We start from the raw sequence: 24,073 nt of genomic DNA on the forward strand, positions 1-24,073 counted from the left end.
CAGACAGCGAGAGGCTAATGAACAGATACAAAAAGAAAAAAAAGGACAAAACAAAACAAAACAGAAAAATATTGTCCACACCTTTCTCCCCAAAGTTCCTGCAGGTTTCAGTCCGGGGCGGGTCTGCTTGCTCTCCTGCTTTGTCTCTCTGTTTGGTCTCACCCAAGTTGTCAGCTCCAGCTGGCAGGTTTGAAAATATGAGATTTCTTGCTTCCACTACAAGTTCCACTAGCTGTAAGCCTTCAAACTTTTAAAAATATTCCTATATATGAGGTTTTGGAGCTCTCCCCTGAACCTGTTTCATCTGGTGTTCTGTGGTATTCACTGTACCTCTATCCTATCCTCCGTCATCCCCGCCTCCCTCCTTCCATTCTCTTTTGATGCTTTTTGCATCATTAAATATTTCACTCATGATGTTGTTGTTGTAAAGTGCAGTCCAGTTGTTCTGATTCATAGTGACCATGTAAACTAGGGTGTCCAAGGAGTGGCTAGTGGATTTGAACCACTGACCATGCAGTTCAAACTAACCCTGGCATCCAGTGCTTATCCTACAGCACAACTCCAGGGCTCCATTTTACCCACAGAATCTTTCAATATTTCAAGTCTAGGCTTGGATTTTTTCTTTAGTTCTTTCAGTTTGAGAAATGCTGAACATTTTCTTCTCTTTTGGTTTTCTAACTCCAGGTCTTCGCGCATTTCTTTATAATGCTTAACTTTGTCTTCTTGAGCTGCCCTTTGAAATTTCCTGCTCAGCTATGTTTCCTTCTCACTTCTTCCATTTGCTTTAGCATTTTTGTGGTTGAATTGTTGCCCCTACAATGGTGTTACTATTCTTACAAAGAATTGGGAAGTTATAACATGTTTATTCCATGCAAAAGAAGTTAGAAAGCAAGAGGCTTAGGGAAATGAAAGGTTAATTGTAAGCAGAGATGTTCTTATAGAGAGATGTAAGAATGGGCATCCACCTTGCTAAAGGAGAGGAGGTGGAGCCCGGAATACAATTTGGAGAGTGGGATATACTCCTGGTTTGAATGCCTAGGTAACCGATCCAGGAATTGGTGTATATAAGGTTTCTTTGAGTCTAGTCTTTCAGATTTCAACTTATTATAAACTATAAGAAATTTTATTTCTCCTTAAATAGTATCCCCTCTGATCTGCTCCTCTTAACTAATTTTATCTCCCTTACAAATAGTTTCTTCTTTCTGCCACCTCCCTTAACTAACTTTGTTTCCTCTTGTAAACAGTCTCTTGTCTCCCCAACTCCTCTTTTAAGAAATTCCTCAATGCTGAAGTTGGCTTATTTCCTGCTGAGACAGGCCCTCTCTAGAGTGACTTGAAACCCCTTTTATCCCTGCTCTAACTACTCTATGGCACTTAACAACAAAAACAGCTATCTAATAGCATCCCTATGCTGGAAAGCAAGTTTCAGAGTCTCTTCTCACATCCATTTTGGTCTTTTCCTTCTATCTTGTCTTCTTAATGACCTTTGGGTTTCTTCCTATATGATGTTCTTGATGTCATCCCACAACTTTTCGGGTCATCGGTCTTTAGTGTCCAATGCATCAAATATGTTCTTGCGATTATTTCTAAATTCTACTTTATATATTAAGGACTGGTAGCCGCCAAAAACAATGGGGCACTTGGCCTTACCATAGTCCACAGACTTAGCGGGAAAATCTACAAGACAAACACTATTGAACTTCAAACCCATGTTTTGGGCTTCCCATGACTCCTTATATGGCCTCCTTGTGTGGCGCTATAGGATAAGCATTGGACTGAGAACCACAAGGCTGGCTGTTCAAACCCACCAGCTGCTACTTGGAAACCCTGTATAGGGTTGCTATGAGTTGGAATTGACTCAACAGCACTTAACAACAACAACATAACTCCTTAGTAATTGTTAAGTCTTATTTATGCATTTCTTTTTGTCTAAAAAGGTTTTTTCTGGCAAAAGTACATGTGGTGATTGAGAAAAATTCTACTTCTGTTTGTAAATTCAGTGGACAATTTTGGTCAGGAGTTTGACTTTGGGACTCCCTGTGGACATTTTAAGGGAAGTAGTTCGATTTGTTTTTGGTAAGCTGGGTTTAATTTGTGTGCGCTTTGGTGGAAGGGCCCTGGGTATCTTGAGCGGATTGGTGAGGCCCCTATGCTCTACTTCAATTTTGCTATCTCAGATTGTGGGGCATATTTGTAGCGGAATCACCAAAACTCTTGCAAGAAAAATTGGTATGGGGGATTGGCAGCAGTTCCTGATCTATTTTGAAAACACACGCTTGTTCGGAGAATTCTCGATAACTTTAAGATGGATTAACGCAACTGCTTGAAAATGATGTAGCTACTTCCGTTAGTGTGTGGGTTGCTTTGTCTTATGCCATACTGTTTTGAGAATGTCATGCAGCTGTAACATAGACGATCCTAAAAGTTGAGAAGTTGTTGTTGTTAAGTGCAGCCGAGTCGGTTCCAACCCATAACGACCCTGTATAGGGTTTCTGAGGAGCAGTTGGTTAGCTTGAACCACCGACGTTGCAGTTCAAACGACTTTGCAGTCTGGCTGGCGCATTAACCCATAGCGCCACACCAGGACTCCCAAAGAATACTTTCTAGAAAAAGTCATTTAATTTGATTGGTATATAATAAGGAGTCCTGGTGTGGCGCTGTGGGATTAATGCATCAGACTGCAAAGTCATTTGAACTGCAAGATCGGTGGTTCAAGCTCACCAGCTGCTCTTTGGAAACCCTATACAGGGTCGCTATGGGTTAGAATTGACTCAATGGCACTTAACAACAACAAAGCAAAAGCACTCACAAAAATATGACTTTTGTCTCCAATTGGTATCATTAAATTAAGATTATTTTTAGCTTTTTTCACATGGGTGTTCATGTTTCTAACAATGTGAAATCAAAATTTTCATAATTAACCTGGCTTAGATACTATAAAAATAAAGTTACCTTAATTGTTTTCCCCCTTAATCCTGATATATCCTGATACAGAATCAGCTTCCCTTAAAGGAATTTGACTGTCCAACCTTTTGTATGGATTTCAGCTCAATGTTAAGAACACAAAAATCCTCACCACTGGATCAATAAATAACATCAAGATAAATGGAGAAAAGATTGAAACTGCTAAAGACTTCATTTTGTTTGGATGCACTATCAACACTCATGGAAACAGCAGTCAAGAAATCAAATGACATGTTGCATTAGGCAAATCTGCACAAGGCGTCTTTAAAGTGTTCAAGACCAAAGATGTCAGTTTGAGGACTAAGATGCACCTGACCCAAGCCATGGTATTTTCAGCAGCCTTATATGCATGTGAAAGTTGGACCATGAATAAAAAAGACCATAGAAGAATCCAGAATCCATGCATTTGAGTTACGGTGTGGGCGAGGAATATGGAAAGTACTGTTGACTGCCTGAAGAACAAATCTGTCTTGAAAGAAAGACAACCAGAATGCTGCTTAGAAGCGAGGATGGTGAGACATTGCATTGAACATGTTGGCAAAAACAAAGGTAAAGTGGAGGGTCAGTGAAAAAGAGGAAGGGTCCCCATGCACATGGATTGGCACAGTGGCCGCAGCAATGGGCTCAAGCTTAAACATTGTGAGGATGGCGCAGGACTGTGCAGTGTTTCATTCTGTTGTGCATAGGCAGCTAACAACAACAGCAACAACACTGGTTTCCAAACCACATAGGCTGATATAAACATATGCAAATAATTAGAAAGCCTAGGTTTTTGTCTATTGTTGAGAACTAGAAGTGGGGGAAGATACTCAATCTGAATTTGTACGGTCCAGGGATAACTTTGTGGGGGGCACTGTGGTTTCTTATGACAAGCAGGGGACTTGGAATCACAAGGGTCCACAATCTGTGCCCACCAGCAGCTCACTCTGTGGGAGAGAAATGAGGCTTTCTGCTCCCTCAGAAGATTGAAAACCTATACAGGCTGGGTATGAGTCAGAACTGACTGGATAGCACTTCACAACAACAAGCAACTGGGATAATCTTAAGGAGAAAAGTAAGGAGGAATCCTTTCTAATTCAGTGTTAAAGGAGCCCTCGTGTCTCAGTGTGTTGAACATTGCGCTATTAACCACAATGTCGGCAGTTCAAGCCCACCAGCTGCTCTGCAAAAGAAAAAAAGAGGGTGTTTACTCCCATAAAGAATTTCTGTCTCAGAAAGCCTAAAGAGACGCTTGTTTGGACCATGGGGTCTCTATGAGTGGGATGAGCCTCACTGGCAGCAAAGCTGATTGACTGCTCTTGGTTAGGACGGACTCATAGCGACCCTGTAGAGGGTTTCCAAGGAGTGGCTGGTGTATTTGAACTGCCAAACTTGCTGTACTGTGCTTATCCTACAATGCCACACCAGGACTCCAACAAGATAATTGTTGTTGCGACTCTGTATAAGATTACCAAGAAGTGACTGGTGAGCTTGAATTGCCAACTTTGTAGGTCAAACTGACCTTGTAATCCAGCGTCACACCAGGACACCAACAAGTTAATTAGGTGTAAGCATTTTAAAAGAATCTTAAAAAGCCAAATTTAGATTTAGAAAAAATATAAAGTTCAAAAGAAACTTTGATATGCTTAACCGTTTATTTCAACAGTGATTAGTATTATAGTGTACAAGTAATTTCACCATCTTTAAATTTAGTAGTGTTGAATTAAATTACAAAATATCTAATTTAGTATTCACATACCTTTGTTTTTCAGAGAAAAGATGTGTGTATTTGAGGTCTGCTGAATTAATGTATTCATTTTTTTCCCACTTAAAGGCTTATACGGCATGTGAAAATTGGACAGTGAATAAGGAAGACTGTAGAAGAATTGGTGTTGGAGGAGAATAATAGAAGTATCATGGACTGCCAAAAGAACAAACAGGTATGTGTTGGAAGAAGTATAGCCAGACTGTTCCTTGGAAGCCAGGATGGGCAGATTTCACCTCTAATACTTTGAACATAGTATCAGGAGGGGCAGTCACTAGAGAAGGGTATCATGTTTGGGAAAGTGGAGGATCAGGAAAAAAGAGAAAGACCCCCTAATGAGATGGATTGGCACAGTGGCAGCAGCACTAGACTCCACTGTAGCAACAATTGTGAGGTTGGCCTGGGACCAGGCAGTGTTTGGTTCTGTTGTGCATAGGGTCACTATGAGTCCATACTGACTCGATGGCACCTAACAACAACAACATTATAGGACATGCAATGGAAACAAAGTTAAACCTTTTGGTAAAAAAATAAATTATATAGTATAATCAAAGTTATAGCCTCCTGACTAAAATTTAGTAGTTTGGTTTTAGATCTTTTAAGAACTCGAATCTTAACAGTAAGAAACAAAGATCTGGGCTTCTTGCCATTAAGATAACAAGATTTTTAAAAAACTATTAATTTACAGGTTTAATTCATTCTGTAAATAATCTGACTTCCAGGACAAGAATAAATTAGATTTTGCCAAGCCACATACTTTTTTAAAAAGCTAATGCTCAGTTTATTTATCAACAAATTATCATAGATTCCAGAGAAAAAACATTGCTATGTTCAAAATTGCAGTTATTTTGATTGCCAACTCAATCATAAATCCAGCTATTTTTCTAAAAATTTCAAATATTATTAATTTGATAATATAGTATTGTATCTAAAGCTTTCTAAAAAGGTTAATCGTAGTATTTGAATGTATTTTCATCTAACGTTCATTTTAATTAAGTACATTTGACTTGAGCCCTGGTTGGTGCTGTACAGTAAGCACTGGTCTAGTAACCGCATTAACCTCAACGTTGGCAGTTCAACCCCAACAACCACTCTTGGACACCCTATACAGGTTCACTATGAGTCAGAACCAACTCAACAGCACACAACAACAACATTCTTGACTTTACATTTGTCTGCAATTCCCATCAAACCTTGCACTTTTAAAAATATTACTATAAATTAAAGGAACTCTGGTAGCATAGTGGGTATAAGTCAGACTACTAACCTCAATGTCAATGGTTCGAAACTACCAGCCACTCCATAGGAGAAAGATAAAACTTTCTGCTCCCATAAAGGATTACAGCCTCAGAAATCCTATGCAGGATTGATGTGAGTAGGAACGGATTCCAGGGCACATAACCACCACCTCCATAAATTAAAAGTAGCCTTGGTAGCAAAGTGGATTACGAGTCGGGCTGCTAACTGCAAGGTCAGTAGTTCACATCTACCAGTTGTTCTGTAGGAGAAAGATGAGACTTTCTGCTCCTGTAAAGATTTGCAGCCCCAGAAACCCTATACAGGGTTGCTATGAGTCGGAACCTACTCAGTGGAACACCACCACTGACACCATAAATTCATCATAGTCCATCGGTATTTAACAACAACAACAATATTAAGTTTTATCTTCTACAGATAAGCTTCCACTTGCTGTACTTGCCCTGCTGCCTCATTAAAATGTTTGACAAACATTTCCAGCAGAAAGATGAACTACACTGAATTTATGAGGATGGCTGTTTTGAAATTGGGACCTGCCAGACTAAATCAAGATTTCCAGAACTGATTCACAGGTGGTTAAAAAAAATCATTTCATCAAGAACAGAAATAAGGCACTGAATAGTCTAAAATGCTACAACGGGTTTTTGTATTAGGATAGAAAGAATGTTTTTAAGGTTCTATTTTTCTAGGTATAAGAAGTCATTTTTCTACTAGATTGTCTAACTAAGGATTCAGGATTTATAACTCAGATTTTTTAATTTATTGATAAATTTAACAAGATTAAATTTACTAAATTTAATAAGATTAACTGTAAAAAATCTGAATTTCAAACTGTGATCTTACAGAGTGAAATGACAAAGATTTCTTCCTACGTGTCACCAAGAAAACACATGTATGTTTTAACAAGTCTTTCTGTGTTTGTGTTATATACAACCTGAGGTTTATAAAATGTAACTAGTATTACTTAAGCATAGACAGAACCTCATAGTGTTTATTACAATTACAGAGTCTTCCAGATTTAAGTTTCAAAGATAGATTAGACCACGGTTGTTAAATGCTGTCGAGTCAGTTCCGACTCATAGTGACTCTGCACGGTGGTTCACATGCACCAACTGCTCCTTGTTAACCCTAACAGGGTCTCTATGAGTTGGAAGCAACTCGACAGAACTTAACAACTGTGGGGTTTCTGAGGAGCAACTGGTGAGTTTGAACCGCAGAACTTGCAGTTCAAACTGACCTGTGGTCCAGTGCTTATCCTACAGCACCACACCAGGACTCCACTGACCTAATTTTATTAATATATCTGTTCTACTCCTTTAAACTTTGAGTCTTAGAAACTAGTGCCTAAAAGCCATTTTGCTTTAAATTGTAATCCAGAGACTCTAGTGAGACTGTGTTTTTGTTGTTCTGAACCTCATACCGTAGAATTCAGTCCGTTTAGAGTAAGAAACTCTGATGGAAGTAAATCAGGAGAGCATTCAGTTAGAACAACAGCATCAGTAATCAGCTTATTTAGTCTGCGAAACAATGTGCTTATAAAATTCACATGTCACACCTTTACTAGACATTTTGAATCCAGATCTTCCAGACATCCAACCTCAATTTGAATTGATTTTAAAAACAATAAAAAGCACTTAATTCCTCCAATATGGCTTTTGTCTTCTAGCTACAGTGATCAAAGACTTTCTATGGAAATTCATGATCAAAGAAGGGAATGATATATGGAGGTTCACACACAATTCTTTTGGTCATTTTGCCTGATTCTGAAAAGGCATCTCATAACTTTTAGTAGAATAGGGGAGTATGCCCACAGGAAGAACACTTGGGATGTTTTAAATAGACCACCTACAGAAAGAGGTGGAGTCCTGGTGTGCTGCTGTAGGATAAGCACTGGACTGCAAGGTCTGTTTGAAACTCAAGGTAGTTGGTTCAAACTCACCAGCCACTCCTCAGAAATCCTGTACAGGGTCACTATGAGTAGGAACTGACTTGATAACACTTAAGAACAGTAATAGTGAAATTTCACCCTATGTTGCATGTAGTTTTAAATGAATTTTAGATTTTCTTTGGCAAAATGTTGTAACATTTTTCATAAGTGGAAATCAATTTGATACCTAAGTTTATTTGATTTCACCCAAAATGTTATATATTGGAAGAAATATCAGAAGAACTCAATTGGAACCCTGCTAAAATTAATGGAACTTTAGTATCTTTCCCTGTGAACACGTTAGTCACAGACTTAGGAAGCATTCCTATTGGATTTGAAGTAAAATGGCCTAGTGGACACAAACAGAAAATGGCTATTCTCCAAGTCTTGGACTTCGATTTCATTAAACTTTATTCAATTCTCTATAGCTTTTGAGGCTGACTTACCATGGCAACTTTAGTTTATGTACTTGTAAAAGCTTTCATACTTAGTGTCTATTTTCATGTTCTTTTCTATTGTATTATATGTCTATAAACAGAGTTTGCCTTAGTGAATGGGTGTTACTAGAAATCATTGCCTTATGACTGACCCTCATTGTTATTTTTGATAGTTTTGTTTCATGATGCTGTAGTTGTTAAGTGCTGACAAGTTGTTCTGACTCATAGTGACCCTGTATAGGGTTTCTGAGGAGAATCTGGTGAGACTGAGCCACTGACCTTGCGGTCCAGTGCATGTGTCTTAACCATAAAGTTTTCCTTTATGTACATACACACATATTGTTGTTGTTGAGTGCCATCATGTTGATTCCGACCCATAGCGCTCCTGTGTAGGGTTTCCAAGTAGCAGCTGGTGAGCCTGAACTGCCGACATTGCAGTTCAAACCGACTATGCAGTCCAGCACCTTAACCCACAGTGCCACACCAGGACTAATATATATATATGTGTGTGTAATTCTTCATTAGAATTTCTGAATCTGTCCTGATTGACTAGACTGATAATGCTATTACTGTTAAAATTGTGGAACATTGTATACAGGTTACTTACAAAATCTCTCATGAAGCACGTCTGCTGCCCAGGCAGTAAGCCATCACATAGGTAAGGCCCTCTTCATGAGGAATAAGTGTGTTTTTCATTGCATTCTGCCTGTAGTAGGCCTTCAATGTCAGCATGTGTAGAGGGAAAGAGCTGAGCAGAGCCCAAGGTGAAGTACAATTGGCTCTGCTCAGCTCTACAATAAGCCAGAAAGAGATATCAACTCCTGTTTGAAGCCCTGGCAAAGAACCAGATGCTGTTGGATATCATTGAGTTGGGTTTCAACTCACGGCAACCCCTTTTGGATTGGGTAGAACTTCCCCATAGAGTTTTCTAGTCTCAAATCTCTGGGAGTGTAGTGGATACGAATCGGGCTGTGAACCTCAGGGTCAGCAGTTTGAAACAACCAGCTGTTCCGCAGGAGAAAGATGAGGCTTTCTGCTCCCGTAAAGATTTACAGCCTCAGAAACCCTGTACAGGGTCGCTATGAATCAACAACGACAATCTTTACAAAAGCTAATTGCCAGGATTTTCTTCAACAAATATGGGGTGAGTTAAAATCATCAATCTTTCACTTAGCAGTCAAGTGCTTAACATTTAGTAAATACCACTGCATCATCAATGAGCTCTGGTAGCGTAGTGGTTACGAATCGGGCTGTGAACTGCAAGGTCAGCAGTTCGAAACTCCCAGCTGTTCCGCAGGAGAAAGATGAGGCTTTCTGCTCCCATAAAGATTTATAGCCTCGGAAACCCTGTGCAGGGTCGCTATGAGTCAGAACCAACTCCATGGCACATAACCACCACCAACCACTGCACCAACACAGCTCCTTTCAGTAAGTGCTAGCTTTTATGATGTCTTCTGAAGGAAAAGAAGAGCATGATAGCATGGAAGAGATTGGTGTCTTCACAGTTAAGGGGTGTGAGGCAGAGCAGCAGGTGTTGCCAAATCAAAATGAGGGTTTGCTGCAGGTCGCTGTAGTCAATCACAGAGATGCCATCCAATCTTTATTAACAAAAAGCCACAAAAATGGTCTGGACTGTCCTGTCTATTACAAAAAGCAGGCATGTTATAAGGTAAGTTACATTTGGATGTACACTTAATCTACTTTAACATCAGGATACCCCATTCTTTGGAAAAAGAAGCAGTAAATCAACAAACTCCTTCAAACATTCTACCCTTAGGGTCTCAGCTGCTTAGCTCCAGAGATAACTATCTGAGTGGGCTTAAGCACGTCCTGGTCTCCTTCTAGGACCATGAGGTCATGTTAGTGAATTTTTAAACTAACTTCCTCATTTACAGGGTCCTCATTTATTGAGACCTAGTGACTGTTTGCAAACTGGGCTGTGAACCACAAGGTAAGCAGTTCGAAACTACCAGCCGCTCCACAGGAGAAAGATGAGGCTTTCTGCTCTCGTAAAGATTTACAGCTTCGGAAACCCTGCTCAGGGTCGCTGTGGGTCGGAACCGACTCGACGGCACTTAACAACAACAATAAGTGACTGTACTCTGGTAGCGCTGTGGTTATGAATCAGGCTGCAAACTTCAAAGTCAGCAGTTTGAAACTACCAGCTGTTCCGCGGGAGAAAGATGAGGCTTTCTGCTCCCGTAAAGCTTAACAGCCTCGGAAACCCTGTACAGGGTCGCTATGAGTCGGAACCGACTCCACAGCACACAACAACAACAACAACATACAGGGTTGCTATGAGTCAGAACCGACTCCAAGGCACTTAATAACATACCGGGTTGCTGTGAGACGAAACCGACTCCACCACCTCAGGGCCTGTAACAGTGGCGTAGTGGTTACGATTCGGGCTGGGAACCACACAAGATCAGCAGTTCGAAACTACCAGCTATTCCGCGGGAGAAAGATGAGGCTTTCTGCTCCCGTAAAGCTTAACAGCCTCGGAAACCCTGTACAGGGTCGCTATGAGTTGGAACAGACTCCACGGCACATAACAACAATAACAGTGACTGTACCGACTCTGTTTTGTTTATGTCGGTAGATCCATGCCATCACAGGGAGCGGATAGAATGAAGAGGAGTAGTAAGACTGAGCCAGGTTGCCCAAGATCATGTTGTCAAGGCAAGGTCATTTGGACTTGACCCTGTGAGCAACAAAAAGCTAAGTGGCCTTTGGCCTAGGTCAGTGGTGTGGCCAGATCTGCCGTTTAGACTGAGGACTCAGTGTGGAGCCTGGAAGACAGGATGAAAGGAGGCAGCCAGGTTTGGGAGATGGGTGAGAGATGAGGAAAGAATCCAGGAGAGAGGTGAGGAGGGCCTGAGAGGCGGACAGGGGTCCCTCAGGGAGGCGGGGCTCTGTAGTGGGAAGAGCATGAGATCAGGGTAGGGGTCTCCAGGCTCTACTGCTAATCTTTCTTACGATTTTAGGCAAGCCACTTCCTCTGTTTGGGTGACAGTGTCCTCATCTAAAAAAAGTAAGAAGGTAGGCCTAAGTCGGTGACTTACTCTGGAAAAGTTATTTATATTAGAATCATTGGGGAAGTTTTTTTTATCAAAACCGACCAACTATGGTATCTAGGAAAGCCCCCTCTGATAACCAAACACCACCCTCTCCAACTCATGAAAAGCCCCAAACCTGGATGGCTGTTGAGATCTTCTCTCATTATATTAAATGACTCTCTGGGTCTCCAAGTGGGAACAGACTCCTACTTAACAGCCATACCTGAAAATAAGACCCTCAACTGTCCCACCCATCCTATGAAACAGAGGCTGGCCCATTATAGCTAGGCAGTTTGGGTGGCACCTGGTGACAACAAATAGCCACGTGAAACTATCCTCTAGTGCTGAGGTAACCTGCTAGGAAGGTCCCCAGAAATGCCCCTGTCCTTTCTGATGAGAATCAGAGGTGATAGAATCTGGTGGGGCTCATCCCAGTCCCTGAGGCATTAGATTCCCCACCTGCTGGAGGCCTCAGGTTTCCTCCTGAAATGTAGAAAGCACCAAGGAAGCCAGAGACTCTTGGTGAGCAAGGCATGGTGTTGACTTGGAATGAGATGGGACTGAACCAGGCTTCAAACAGGTTCTTTCCAGTTTGACCTCCTGCTGAAAATTATACTGAATCAGAATCTACCTTGTAAACAAGATCCCCTGGTGATTCTTATAGTTCTCCAGGTGGATCACCTGGGGTTCTTGTTAAAATGTCGATTTTCATTCAGTGAATCTGGGGTGGGAATGTAAATTCTCAGCAGGGGGATGAACCAGAATAAATGTGTTCAAAAGCCCTGGTCTGAATCTAAGTTTGTGACTATGTGGCTCTGAAGCTGATGATTAACCTTGCAGAATCTCAATGGGTAGTCAGTGACATGAGTCCTGAGCATACCATATGTAGCATGGTGCCAATACCCAGGAGTACACAGTCCTTTTGTCCTTCTTCCTCTTGCCCCAAACCCACAAAGTAGGAAGAGCCCTTCGAAGGGATTGAGGCCCAATTTGTACATTATAGATGAGGAGCCTGGGGCCTAGAAAGGAAAAGAGTGTCTTATTACATGAGGTCTTGTTATGGGTTAAAATGTGTTCTCCAAAATAAACATTGAAATCCCACCCCCTCCCTATACCTGTGGGAGTGGAGACTCTGTAGGATAAGCACTGAACCACAAGGTCGGTTTGAACCACAAGGTTGGCAGTTCAAACTTACCAGCCACTCGTTGGAAATCCTAAGCAGAGTCGCTCTGAGTTGGAATCAACTGGACAGAATTTAACAACAATACCTGTGGGTGTGATCTCAATCAAAGACAGGGTTTTCTTTGTTCTGTTAATGAAGCCGTATCAGTGTAACACACACCCATCCAGCTAATTTCAACTCTTTGGAACCCACATGCAGGACAGTGTAGAGCTCTCTCAGGTTTCCTAGACTATAAATCTTTCCTAGAGCAGACAGCCTCATCTTATTTCCTGTGGATCATCTGGTAGGTTTGAACTATTGACCTTGTGGTGGCTAGCACCCCAATACTTAACCCACTGTACCACCAGGCTCCTTATATCAGCCCATGCTTACTTTACTTGTGGTGCTGTGGGTTAATGTGTCAGACTGCAAAGCTGTTTGAACTCCAAAGTTGGTGGTTCAAGCTCACCAGCTGCTTCCTTGGAAACCCTATACAGCGTCTCTATGGGTCAGAACCGACTCGAGGGCACTTCACAACAACAACAATCTTGTCCCTGAGGCCTTGTCATTGTTGTTTAGTGCCACTCCAATAGCTTTATTGTTGCTAGATGCCACTGAGTTGACAACATACTGTGACCCCTTGTCACAGAGCAGAATTGCTCCATAGGATTTTCTAGGATACAATCTTTATGCAAGCAGATAACTAAGTCTCTCTCTGTGGAACCACTGAGTTAGCAGATAAGCACTGAACTGTGACACCACCAGGACCCCTTAATAAACAAGCATTTATTTCTTCACAAAAGTGAGTACGTTTATGACAAACAGATTTGGCCCACAGACATGAGTGTGAATCAGGGAAGGCGAGCCGCCACGTGGAGATCTCTAAAGAACACTGAGAAACTGAGACAATATTTTTTTTCCTTGGAGGGCAGAAAGCTATGCCTAGAGCTGACCCCCTGAGTCAGACTTCTAGCCTCCTAAACTAGAAGAAAGACCTGGCTCTCTGCTTATACAAAGATTGTCATTGTTGTTGTTGTTGTTATGTGCTGCTGAGTCTGTTCCGACCCATAGCAACCCTGTACAGGGTTTCCAAGGCTGTAAATCTTTACGGGAGCAGAAAGCCTGGAGCAGGGCTACTCTGCTCCATGGGATGACTATGAGCTGGAATCAACTCAATTGTACCTAACAACTACCAAGTCACCCACCTCTTATAACAGCACTAAGAAACTAACACAGTTCTTGATGGCTAGGCCTCAGGGACATATTACCCAGTAAGAAGGGTAAGTGCAGGCTTACTTGTGCTTACTTTCTAATAGGGGATAGTTTCACATGGGTTTTACCACTACATGCTTACTTTGCTAAGTGGGGAATTTGAAAAGAGCTTTGATTCTGTAGGCTTTGATGTGGGGTTTGGTGAGAGACACCTGTAAGCCATACTGAATCTTTGCTGCTGTGAAAATGTGAAATGATTCACCTCAGATTAGGAAGTATGCACAAGTAAACCTGTGCTTACCCTAATCCTTGGGTACTCGGATGCTAGAGAGAAAAGGTGGGTATGACAGGGTCCCAGAATGCTGGAAAGCCCGCAGGGATCCCACAGCCCACTGGAGGCCCGGGCCCCAGTGCCCCAGTGCCCCAGCCCTGCAGGGAATGGTGGTGGAACAAGAGCCCCAACACTACCACCCTGCAGAGGGAGGGAACATGGCAGGAAGTGGCTGCATTTTGACTCCAACTATGACCACTGAAACCAAGGAAGCTGCCCACAGTTCAGATGCCACACTTAGAGGCTTCTGGGAAAGTCCCCAGTGGATTCCTTCTCTCGCCGGGACAAATGGACAGCCTGGGTCATATCACAGAGCTATAGCTCTCATTTTCCAGGTTGTCCTGGGCCCACAGTATTGTCACAGTTTCCCTGGTCCCTCTCACTTTCAGGGGGTCTAAAGAATTAGTCCCACCGAGTCATCGCTTCTCAATCACACATGAGTAATAAGCATTCACTCAGAAGCTCTTTATTGCAAAGCAAAAGCACACTTCAAAGAGAGAAGCGAGTCTGCCTCTGTAAGTGGAGAAAACCCTGTGGGTTTGGGGTACACTAGCTTGTTAAGAGTATGGGGTTTTCTCCTCCAAGAGTGGGCTAATCCATATTGACTAGGAAGAGTGGCCTGTTGAATATTCATTTGATTTTTAGTAAAGGGGTGCAAACTTCTAGGAAATGGAGTGCCTTCTGCAGTTGTCTGCTCTAGGTGCTGTTTGAATGGGCTCAATGTCAAGTTCTTCCTCTTTAAGACCAGTTGCCTTTCTCTAGCTGTGTTTCAGGCCCTGATATTTTTATCTCTGTCTCCAGGCTGGTCCTCTCAATGAGACTATTCTTAATGGATTAGAGATATCTTCCCCTTTTCTTGATCCTGTCTAGAAGGAGAGAACTTAGGGCAAATGGGTAGATATGAAGCTAGGGTAAGAGAGGCCTAGGGCCCAGGGGTCCTAACCGGTCACTGACAGCATAGGAGCCCAGGCAGTCCTGGGAGAAGATATTCTATGGGTCACTATCCCTCATGTCTGCCCTGGGACACGTCCTAAATGTGTGTCATAGTTTAGGGAGGCCCCCTCCACAGGTTTTGTTTCTCTCTGGAAAAAGCTGACTCACACTTCTCATTCCACATATCTCTTGAACCTCCCTTTTCTCATCTATGAAACTAGGTTAATAATACCTCTCTCCTCAAGTTGGAAATGTTTCTGGAATGTATATATTACAATATATGGAAATGTGTGTGAAATCTCATTCTCTGTCTTCCCTGTTTGGCTTAGCTAGGGCTCTCTACAGTTGGTCTTCAGGGCCAATTCCAAGGTAGTCAGATACAGTTGTTTCTCTGCTCTAGTTGGCTAACCTGGCCTTTTCAGAGAATTTCAGGAGCCAAGTTCATATAGTGAGTGTCATGTAGGATTGAATTTTGAATTCAGTTGAGAAATAGTCCAGTTCGAAATGCATAATTTGTTTACTTTATTGCAGGACAGTCATGGCAAGGCATGCAAGTAAGATCTCATGACATTTAAAACCAGGGGGTCAGAATTAATGATTACTAAGGAGCTCTGGTAGCGTAATGGTTACAAATCGGGCTGTGAGCCGCAAGGTCAGCATTTCGAAACTACTTCCGCTCCGCAGGAGAAAGATGAGGCTTTCTGCTCCTGTAAAGATTTACAGCCTCGGAAACCCTGTGTAGGGTCACTAAGAGTTGGAACCGACTCCATGACACATAACAACAACAACAACAACAATGTTAGTTCAAAGGTTAAAGTTCAAATCTTAAGTTCAAACCTTTTACAAGTCATCTCAAGAGGAAGTCTTCAACCTGGCTCGAGGTCCCTTGTCCATAGCTAGGTTTGAGGGCCAACGCAACAAACAAAATCTCAATCTGGAATCTTCTCTTCAGAGAGTCAGACTCTAGAGAGAGGCCCCATCTTTGTCTTCCCTAAATGAATGAACAGAAATCCAAGGCCTATATGTGAGTTCCCACCTCAGCCTCCCTCAGTAAGGGCCAGTGTGACTCAAGCTCTCCAGGATTGAAGATTGATGGTACATCTTTTCTCAAGGTTAGCTGTTAGGGAGGGTGTTTAGATTTGTGTCTCAAGAATAGCTTATAAAGATTTATCTGTGTTATGTTTTCTTTTAACACAGCATGTGGGATTGTTATGGATCAAATTGTGTCCTCCCCCCAAAAAAATTATATGTTGTAAATCCTAAGCTCTATGCCTGTGGTTATGACACAACCTTGCTTGCTGGTTAGAAAGTAGACTTAAATATTTACTGATGAAGATCAAAGTGTATAGCCTTCGGTATGGATTGCACCTTAATGTAAAGAAAATGAAAAGTCTCACAACTGGACCAATAAGTAATGTTGTGAAGTTGCCAAAGGCTTCATTTTGATTAGATTCACAATGAACACTCATGGGAGCCGTAGTCAAAAAATCAGAAGATGTACTAGGCAACTTGGCAGCAAAAAATCTCTTTAAAGTGTTAAAGAGCAGAGATGTCACTTTGAGGATTAAGCTATGTCTGACCTAAGCCATGATATTTTCAGTTGCCTCATAAATCTATGAAAGTTGGACAATTTAAAAAGACTCCATACATTTGAATTATGGTATAAGCAAAGAATATTGAAAGTGCCATGAACTGCCAGGAGAACAAACAAATCTGTCTTGGAAGAAGTACAACCACAACCAGAATGCTCTTAGAAGCCAGGATGGTGAGACTTCCTCTCTCGTACTTTGGATATGTCAGGAAGGACTAATCTTTGGAGAAGGACATCATGCTTGGTAAAATGGAGGGTCAGCCCAAAAGAGAAAGACCCCCCAATGACATGGATTGACACAATGGCCGCAACAATGGTCTGTCTCAGACACGGCAACAATTGTGAGGATGGCACTGGACAGGACAGTTTCATTCTGTTGTGCATATGAGCTGGAATCCACTGGAGGGAACTTAACATCAACAAAGCCTATCGTTATAATCGTTTTTTGGGGAATGAGTTGTCATTGTTTTGTTAATGAGGAAAGATTAGTGTATGATGTTCTTTAAGTCAATCTTTTTTATGAGAAAAAGATTAAACATAAGCTAGGAAATAGAAATGGAGTAAAACAGATGCCAAGACACAGATCTGCAAGAAACCTGGAATTAGAAGCTCAGTAGACCAGGACTTTCCTCCAGAGCCATCAGAGAGAAAGACTTCTGCTAGCGTGGGCACTCTGAATTCAGATTTCTTGTCTCCTAAACTGTGGAAACATAAATTTGGTTTGATAAAGCATCCATTTTTGGTATTTCTGTTAATAGCGGCACTAGATAACTAAGGTAACTTCAAGGTTGTTTACATTTTTCACATACTTCTCATTGCTTCTATGTCTAAATTCAGCAAGTTTCTAAATAACTTTCTAACGACTGTGGTGTTGTTGTTGTTGTTGGTAAGTGCCATCAAGACACTTTCAACTCACAGAAACCCTGTATAGGGTTTCCAAGGAGCATCTGTTGGGTTTGAACTGCTGACCTTGATGTTATCAGCCCAGTGTTTAGCCTCCATCACCACACCAAGACTCTAATGACTTACAGGTTTCTAATAACTTAGAGCTAGAGACTCTCATGAAGGTAGACAAATTAGGAGTGCTTACACATCTGTATTTGGAAAGTGTATTAATGACTTATACATTATGTAGTTTGAGAAACATACAGACAGGGAGTGTCTAAAGTCAGAGTTGCCATTTGCCAGACCCAGCTAAAGTCTATGTCCTACATCAGAACTAGTTGCATAATTTACAGGGTCCAGTACAAAATGCAAAGGAGCAGCTGGTGGGTTTGAACCACCAACCTTGTGGTTTGCAGTGCAGTGCTGATCTTATAGTGCCACACCAGGAGTCTGGTTCAGTGATAGAATCCTCATTTTCCAGGGTTTGCTTTCCCATCAATGTGCCTCAAATGCAGCCACCAACCACTTGTCAGTGGAGACTTGTGTGTGGCTATGACACTGCACAGGTTTCAGTGAAGCTTCCAGACCAAGATGAACTAGGAAGGAAGGCCTAGGGATCTGCTTCCCAAAGTCAGCCAGTGACAATATTATGGATCCCAATGGCCTGCATCAAATTATGGGTGTGGTGCAGGACTAGGCAATGTTTTGTTCCATTGTGCATGGGTTCCCCATGAGCTTTGGGCAACTCGATGGCAGCCAATAACAACAAAGAGTTACAACTTCACCACAGAGTCAAGTTCCTATGACAAACAAGGTTGCCCCCACGCAGGAACCAGTGGCTGCCAATTGTAACAACAGGCTCTAATCTTTTCCACAGTCATTTGTGACTCCCTTCGTCTGTCAGATCCTTTAATTGTTTAATACAACCCTATGCAGCAGTTCTACTGTGTAACACACGAGGCCGCCATGAGTTGAAATCAACTTGACAGCAATGGGTTGGTTTGGGTTTATTTTACAAATGAGGACATCTAAATGCATAAAGGTTAATTAATACTGTACACGTACAACTCTGCCCAAATGCCTGGAGCATAGACTGGGACTATGCAAAGTACTTAGGAACTAACTAATGTCAAAGACTTCTCTTTCCTAATGTGGGCTTTGGGAACTGGAAACTCTCCCAACCTTGACACAACTTTGGTAATATGCAGTCTTATCTTCCCAACAGTCCTACACAGAGTCCAAGAAATTGCCTGTCTCATGCTGAAGAAGGTTTATGCCAGGAGAGAACATAGAATAATAAGAAGAGTTTTCTCCAAAGAATGAAACATACATGGAGTGTTTATTTCTGGTTCAGTGATAGAATCCGTCTGTATTTCCCTGGGCAAGTTTCTGCCAGCATCTCACCTGTACAAATAATTTTGCAGATAAATGCAGTCTGGTTTTACCAATTCAGGTAAATCAAGAGATATGCAAATTGTTATCAGCAAATTGATTTAAATCTGTTATTAAATAAATATGGGTCTCTTCCTTTCAACCGTATAGATAATTTCTTCTAACAGTATTATCATGTTCCAGGTACTTAGAAGATGTGCTTTAATGGAGAGTTGATCGGGGATTTGTAATTAGCAGAGCAATTGTGAGCACTCTGAAGTAGTTGGAAACAGATTAAACCCACTAAAGAAAATCAGCCACTTACAAACACAATAGCAGTCTCCGTTTACACACCGGCAATTTCTGGGCCAATTAGAAATACAGATACTCAAGCAGCTACTGTAAATCATCCCTTCCATGCAATATTAGCCATCTTCCCAGGAAGAATCATTCATTAATGAAGTCAAAAGACACTTAAATGATGCCTACTATGTGCCAGAAACTCTTCTATATGCTGGAAACCAAGAAAGTTTGGCCCTGGGTATTGTAAAGATAGCACCCTAAAGGAAATACAGATCATTTAAAAACAACTGAATATATTAGCAAAATAATTTCAAATCAGATAAAGTCAGTGACGAAAACATAACAAAAGGGATGTGATTAGAGGAGAATCAAAGAGCTGGTATTTGAGCTGAGCTGAGGACTGAATAAAAAGAAGCTATGAAGATAAGAGAGGCCCATTACTCTAGGCAGAGAAACTAGTGAGTTCAAAGGCTTAATGTGACATCTTAGTTTGTGCTGTTTTCTGAAAGACCCTGAGTCAAAGATTAAAGTGTAAACAGATGCAGACAAGCTGCTGCCAGGCACCTGTTGTTGTCAGGGGACGATGGCGTGGTGATTCTGACCCATAGTGGCCTCATGTACAACAGAACAAAACACTGCGTGGGTCAGTGCCTTCCTTATAATCATTGCTATGTTGGAATCCATTGTTAGAGTCACTGTAGCTATCGATCTTCCTCTTTTTCACTGACCTTCTACTTTGCTAAGCATCATGTCCTTCTCCAGGGGCCTGGTCCTTCCTGATCACATATCCAAAGTATGTGTTTGCTTCTCAAGAGCCTTCTGCCTATATATCTTCTAAGACAGATATGTTCCTCATATTTCTTAACACCTTAAAGAAGTAATTTGCCACAAATTTGCCCAATGCAATATATCAATTGATTTCTTGACTGCTGCTTCCATGGACTTTGATGGTGGATTCAAATAAAATGAAATCCTTGACAACTTCAGCCTTTTCTGTTTATCATAATGTTGCTTATTAGTCCAGCTGTGAGAAATTCTGTTTTTTTTATGTCGGTTGAGGTATAATCCTTACCGAAGTTTGTACTCTTTGATCTTCATCATAAGTGCTTCAAGTCCTCTTAGCTTTCATCAAGCAAGTTTGTATCAACTGCATATCACAGGTTGTTAATGAGTCTACCTCTAATCCTGATACTGCATTCTTCTTCATAGAGTCGGGCTTCTCAGATTATTGGCTCAGCATACAGGTTGAACAGTATAGTGAATGCATACCATTCCTGGTTTTAAACCATGTAATATCTCAACTGTTAGAGTAACTGTGGGGTAATAGGTTTCTCTTTTTAATGGCCTTTCTGCCCATGGTCTTGTAACTCTCACAAAAAGACTGGGTGGGACAATGCAAAGCGAAGCTCCACTGGTATAATCTATTATTGTTGTTGTTAAGTGTTGTCAAGTCGATTCCGTCCCATAGCGACCCTGTATAGGGTTTCTGAGGAGCAGCTGGTGAGTTTGAACAGCCTACCATGCAGTTCAAACGGGCTTGCAGTGTGGTGCATTAACTCACAGCGTCACATATAGCAGTACAAGCCGAGGCTGTGAGCTTGAGCCTCACCTACAGTAAGATCTTTTGGAGTTCTGCTGTAGCACTGTAGGATCAGCGCTGGACTGCTAACCACAAGGTCAGCGTTCAAACTCGCCAGCAGCTCCTCAGAAACCCTGTACAAGAGTCCCTATGAGTTATAACCAACCCATTGGCACTAACAACAATAGCAACAACACCAGGCAAAGAAAGTGTGTACAACTCTTGCTGGGATTGGCTGGGACTATACAACTAATGGAGTCCTGGTGTGATGCTATAGGATAAGCACTGGACTGCTAACCACAAGATTGGCAGTTCAAACCTACTAGTCACCAGATGGTACTGGACAACAACAACATGCAGTTAATGTGCCTGTGGCCCACCAAGGGAAATGGTCAGTTTGGGCATCCTGCTAAGGCTTAAAAAGAGCAATGCCACAGGTTGAGGGGAGACCACTATAAGAAGAACCAGAAGCAGAGTGAGTCCTTTGAGGAAGTAGTCACTGGGCCTGTGGGGGGACATCAAGGTCACTTGACATAACATAGTCCACAAATATGGTAAATAGCAGCTGGCATCTTAAAAGCTTGCAAGCAGTCATCTAAGGTGCTCCTGTTGGTCTCTCCCTATCCAGAGCACAGAAGAAAAGCAAAGACAAGTGAAAATAATTAGTCCAAAAGCCTAGCTGACCATGTGAACCTCAGTCTCCATGACTCGGAGAACAGAAGAACTAGATGGTGCCCAACAACGACCCACTGCTCTGAAAGGGATCACAATAGAGGTTCTTAGATAAAGTGTGTGTGTATTGGGGGGTGGGTGGGATAACTCAAAATTATCAAAAAGACCAGGCACACTGATCTGACAGAGACTGGTGGAACCCCCAAGAATGTGGTCCTTGGTCCCTCCCATAACTCAACTTTTCACCCAAACAAAAGACAGGCCTATAGGTTGAAATAACAAGCAGGTGCGCACTCCGTAGAACAATCAATCATATGAGATCAAAAGGGCAGCATTTCCCCAGGAATAAAGCTCAGAAGGCAGGAAGGGATAGGAAAGAAGAATGAATAGAAATGGTAAACACAGGGAGGAAATGGGAAGAATGCTGTTATATTGTGGAGACTGCAATCAATGTCACAAAACAAAATGTGTATGAACTGTTGAATGGAAAGCCGATGTGCTCTGTAAACCTTCACTCAACGCACAATAAAAAGTAAAAATAAATAAATAATAAAAAGCTGTAAGGCTTGTGGGAGCAGGGCAGAGGCTGAGAGATCGCTGATGTCAGGTATGGTCAAGAACAAGACCTGTTTATCTTACAGGCAGAGTGCAGAAGGAGCGGAGAGGTCGGAAGCTCCTGTCTGCTGACTTGTTTCTGTTTCTTCCAAGTGGAACCTTGTTCTGATGCTGAGTTGTATAACCTGTTACTTCCCTGTTGTGGTTCTTGTTGAGCCATTGATTCGGTTCCGACTCATAGCTACCCTCTGTAAGATTTCCAATAACAGCTGGTGGGTTTGAACTACTTACCTTTCAAGTTACCGGTCTCGTGCTTATCCTACAGAGCGACACCAGGGCTATTTACTTCCCTAGTAAACCCCATAATTGTGAGTGTGGTCTGTGAGTTCTGTGTGGCCATTGCAGTGAATGGTCAAACCCAGCAGAGAGCGATGTGGGAGGGGCAACTGGTGTCAGAATTAGTAGAAAGGGCTGGAGAATGTCCAACCTCTGCCTCAGAGGACTCAGCTTTGGGTGTGATACTGATTCTCTCTCCTCTCTCTGAAGTTGAGGACCTTTGATGCCACTTCATTATAGGTGTAAAAAAACATGGGGAATGGAGTCAGGGAGTAAGCCAGGCAAGGGATGCAGTCCATAAAGAATACGTCAAGCAGTTCCATTGTGGGTGACGAGAGCTGAAGCCTACAGGGACACTTTGGGAATAGTGTAGAGGACATGCCTGAGTTATCCCACCTGGAGCAAGGGAGCTACAATATTTGCACACCAGTTCCCCTCAGTTTTTGTTTGAGGGCCAGCCCCTGCCCTGCACTCAGCTGAATCAAGCTCACCTTCTGGTACCCACGAGAAAGGGGAGGTTGCTGAGGGCCTCATCAGTGAGCTGGTGTTTCCTTTTCTGTGTGCCTCCCAGCACCCATCTCACCCTGCAGTGTGTTGGATGGCAGTGATAAGTCTGAGACCACAAAGCTCAGCTCAGTTCATCTGCAGAGTCACTTGCAAGGCATGCCTGTCACTTTGTGAGGATTGCTGGTGACAGCAGCAACTATGAGGGTTACAAGTGAGTCCGCTCCTTCTGTCTGACATCTGGAGATGACAGCAAGTTGGTTTCTGCAGTACCAGAGTGTGTGTGTGTGTGTGTGTGTGTGTGTGTAGATACACACACTCTGGAAAACTTGACCAGTAATTGGATTGTCCTTCTCACACTATCCACTATCTCCTTTTTATCCCTTGGAAGAGAAATGTCAAGTAGGTAAGTTTACTGTTTCCTTTTATGTACAATGAAACCACTTAAATGACTTGCCAAGGGGTGGCAGCAATACTGAAGGTACTTTATTTACAGGATTATTATAAGCAATGAAATTGGCTCTCAATACAAGGCCCACAGCTACAACTTCACCAGGGAGCTTGTTAGCCATGCAAATTCTTGGGCCCTACCCACACCCACTCAGTCTCAAACCCTAGGGGTGGAGTCCTGCAATCTGAGTGGTAACACATCCAAGTCCCTGGGTGATTCTGATGCTTTTCAAGTTTGATAACCCTTGATGTAAAGGCTGTACCCTAGCACCTGACCGTCAATTCTCAATGTTGCTGTTGTTAGCTGCTGTTCAGTTATCACTACCTCCCCCTACTCCTGACATCCCCACGCCCAAAGAGAACAAAGTGTTGTGATCTATAATGCTTTCCCGAATGGATTGTTTGGAATTAGATCACCAGATCTTTCATCCTAGTCCTTCTTAGTCTGAAAGTATCTCTGAAATTTGTTCAGCATCGCAGCAATCTGCAAATCTCCACTGACAAGTGCATTGGCCTGGAAAAGAACCCTGGTCTCCCACATGGAAGGTGGAAATTCTACCACTGTACCATTGTTGATTCCTCAGATTCTCCATGAATAATGATTATTTGGGCCAAAGATCACATAGAGAGTTCATGAAACTCTTGCCACCAAGATTAGTCCTCAGGTCAGAAGCTGGAGTCAAGTAGAGATTGCCTGGAAAGATTCTATTTGGGAGCTTGGAAGAGTAACAGAGCTGAGTCTCAGGCATTTGAAGGTTGAGTAGGAGAGTCCTGCAGTCTACATGCATGAGTGGCATTATTATA

This window comes from Chrysochloris asiatica, unplaced genomic scaffold (genome assembly GCF_000296735.1).
Source record: "Chrysochloris asiatica unplaced genomic scaffold, ChrAsi1.0 scaffold00007, whole genome shotgun sequence".
Taxonomy (NCBI): domain Eukaryota; kingdom Metazoa; phylum Chordata; class Mammalia; order Afrosoricida; family Chrysochloridae; genus Chrysochloris; species Chrysochloris asiatica.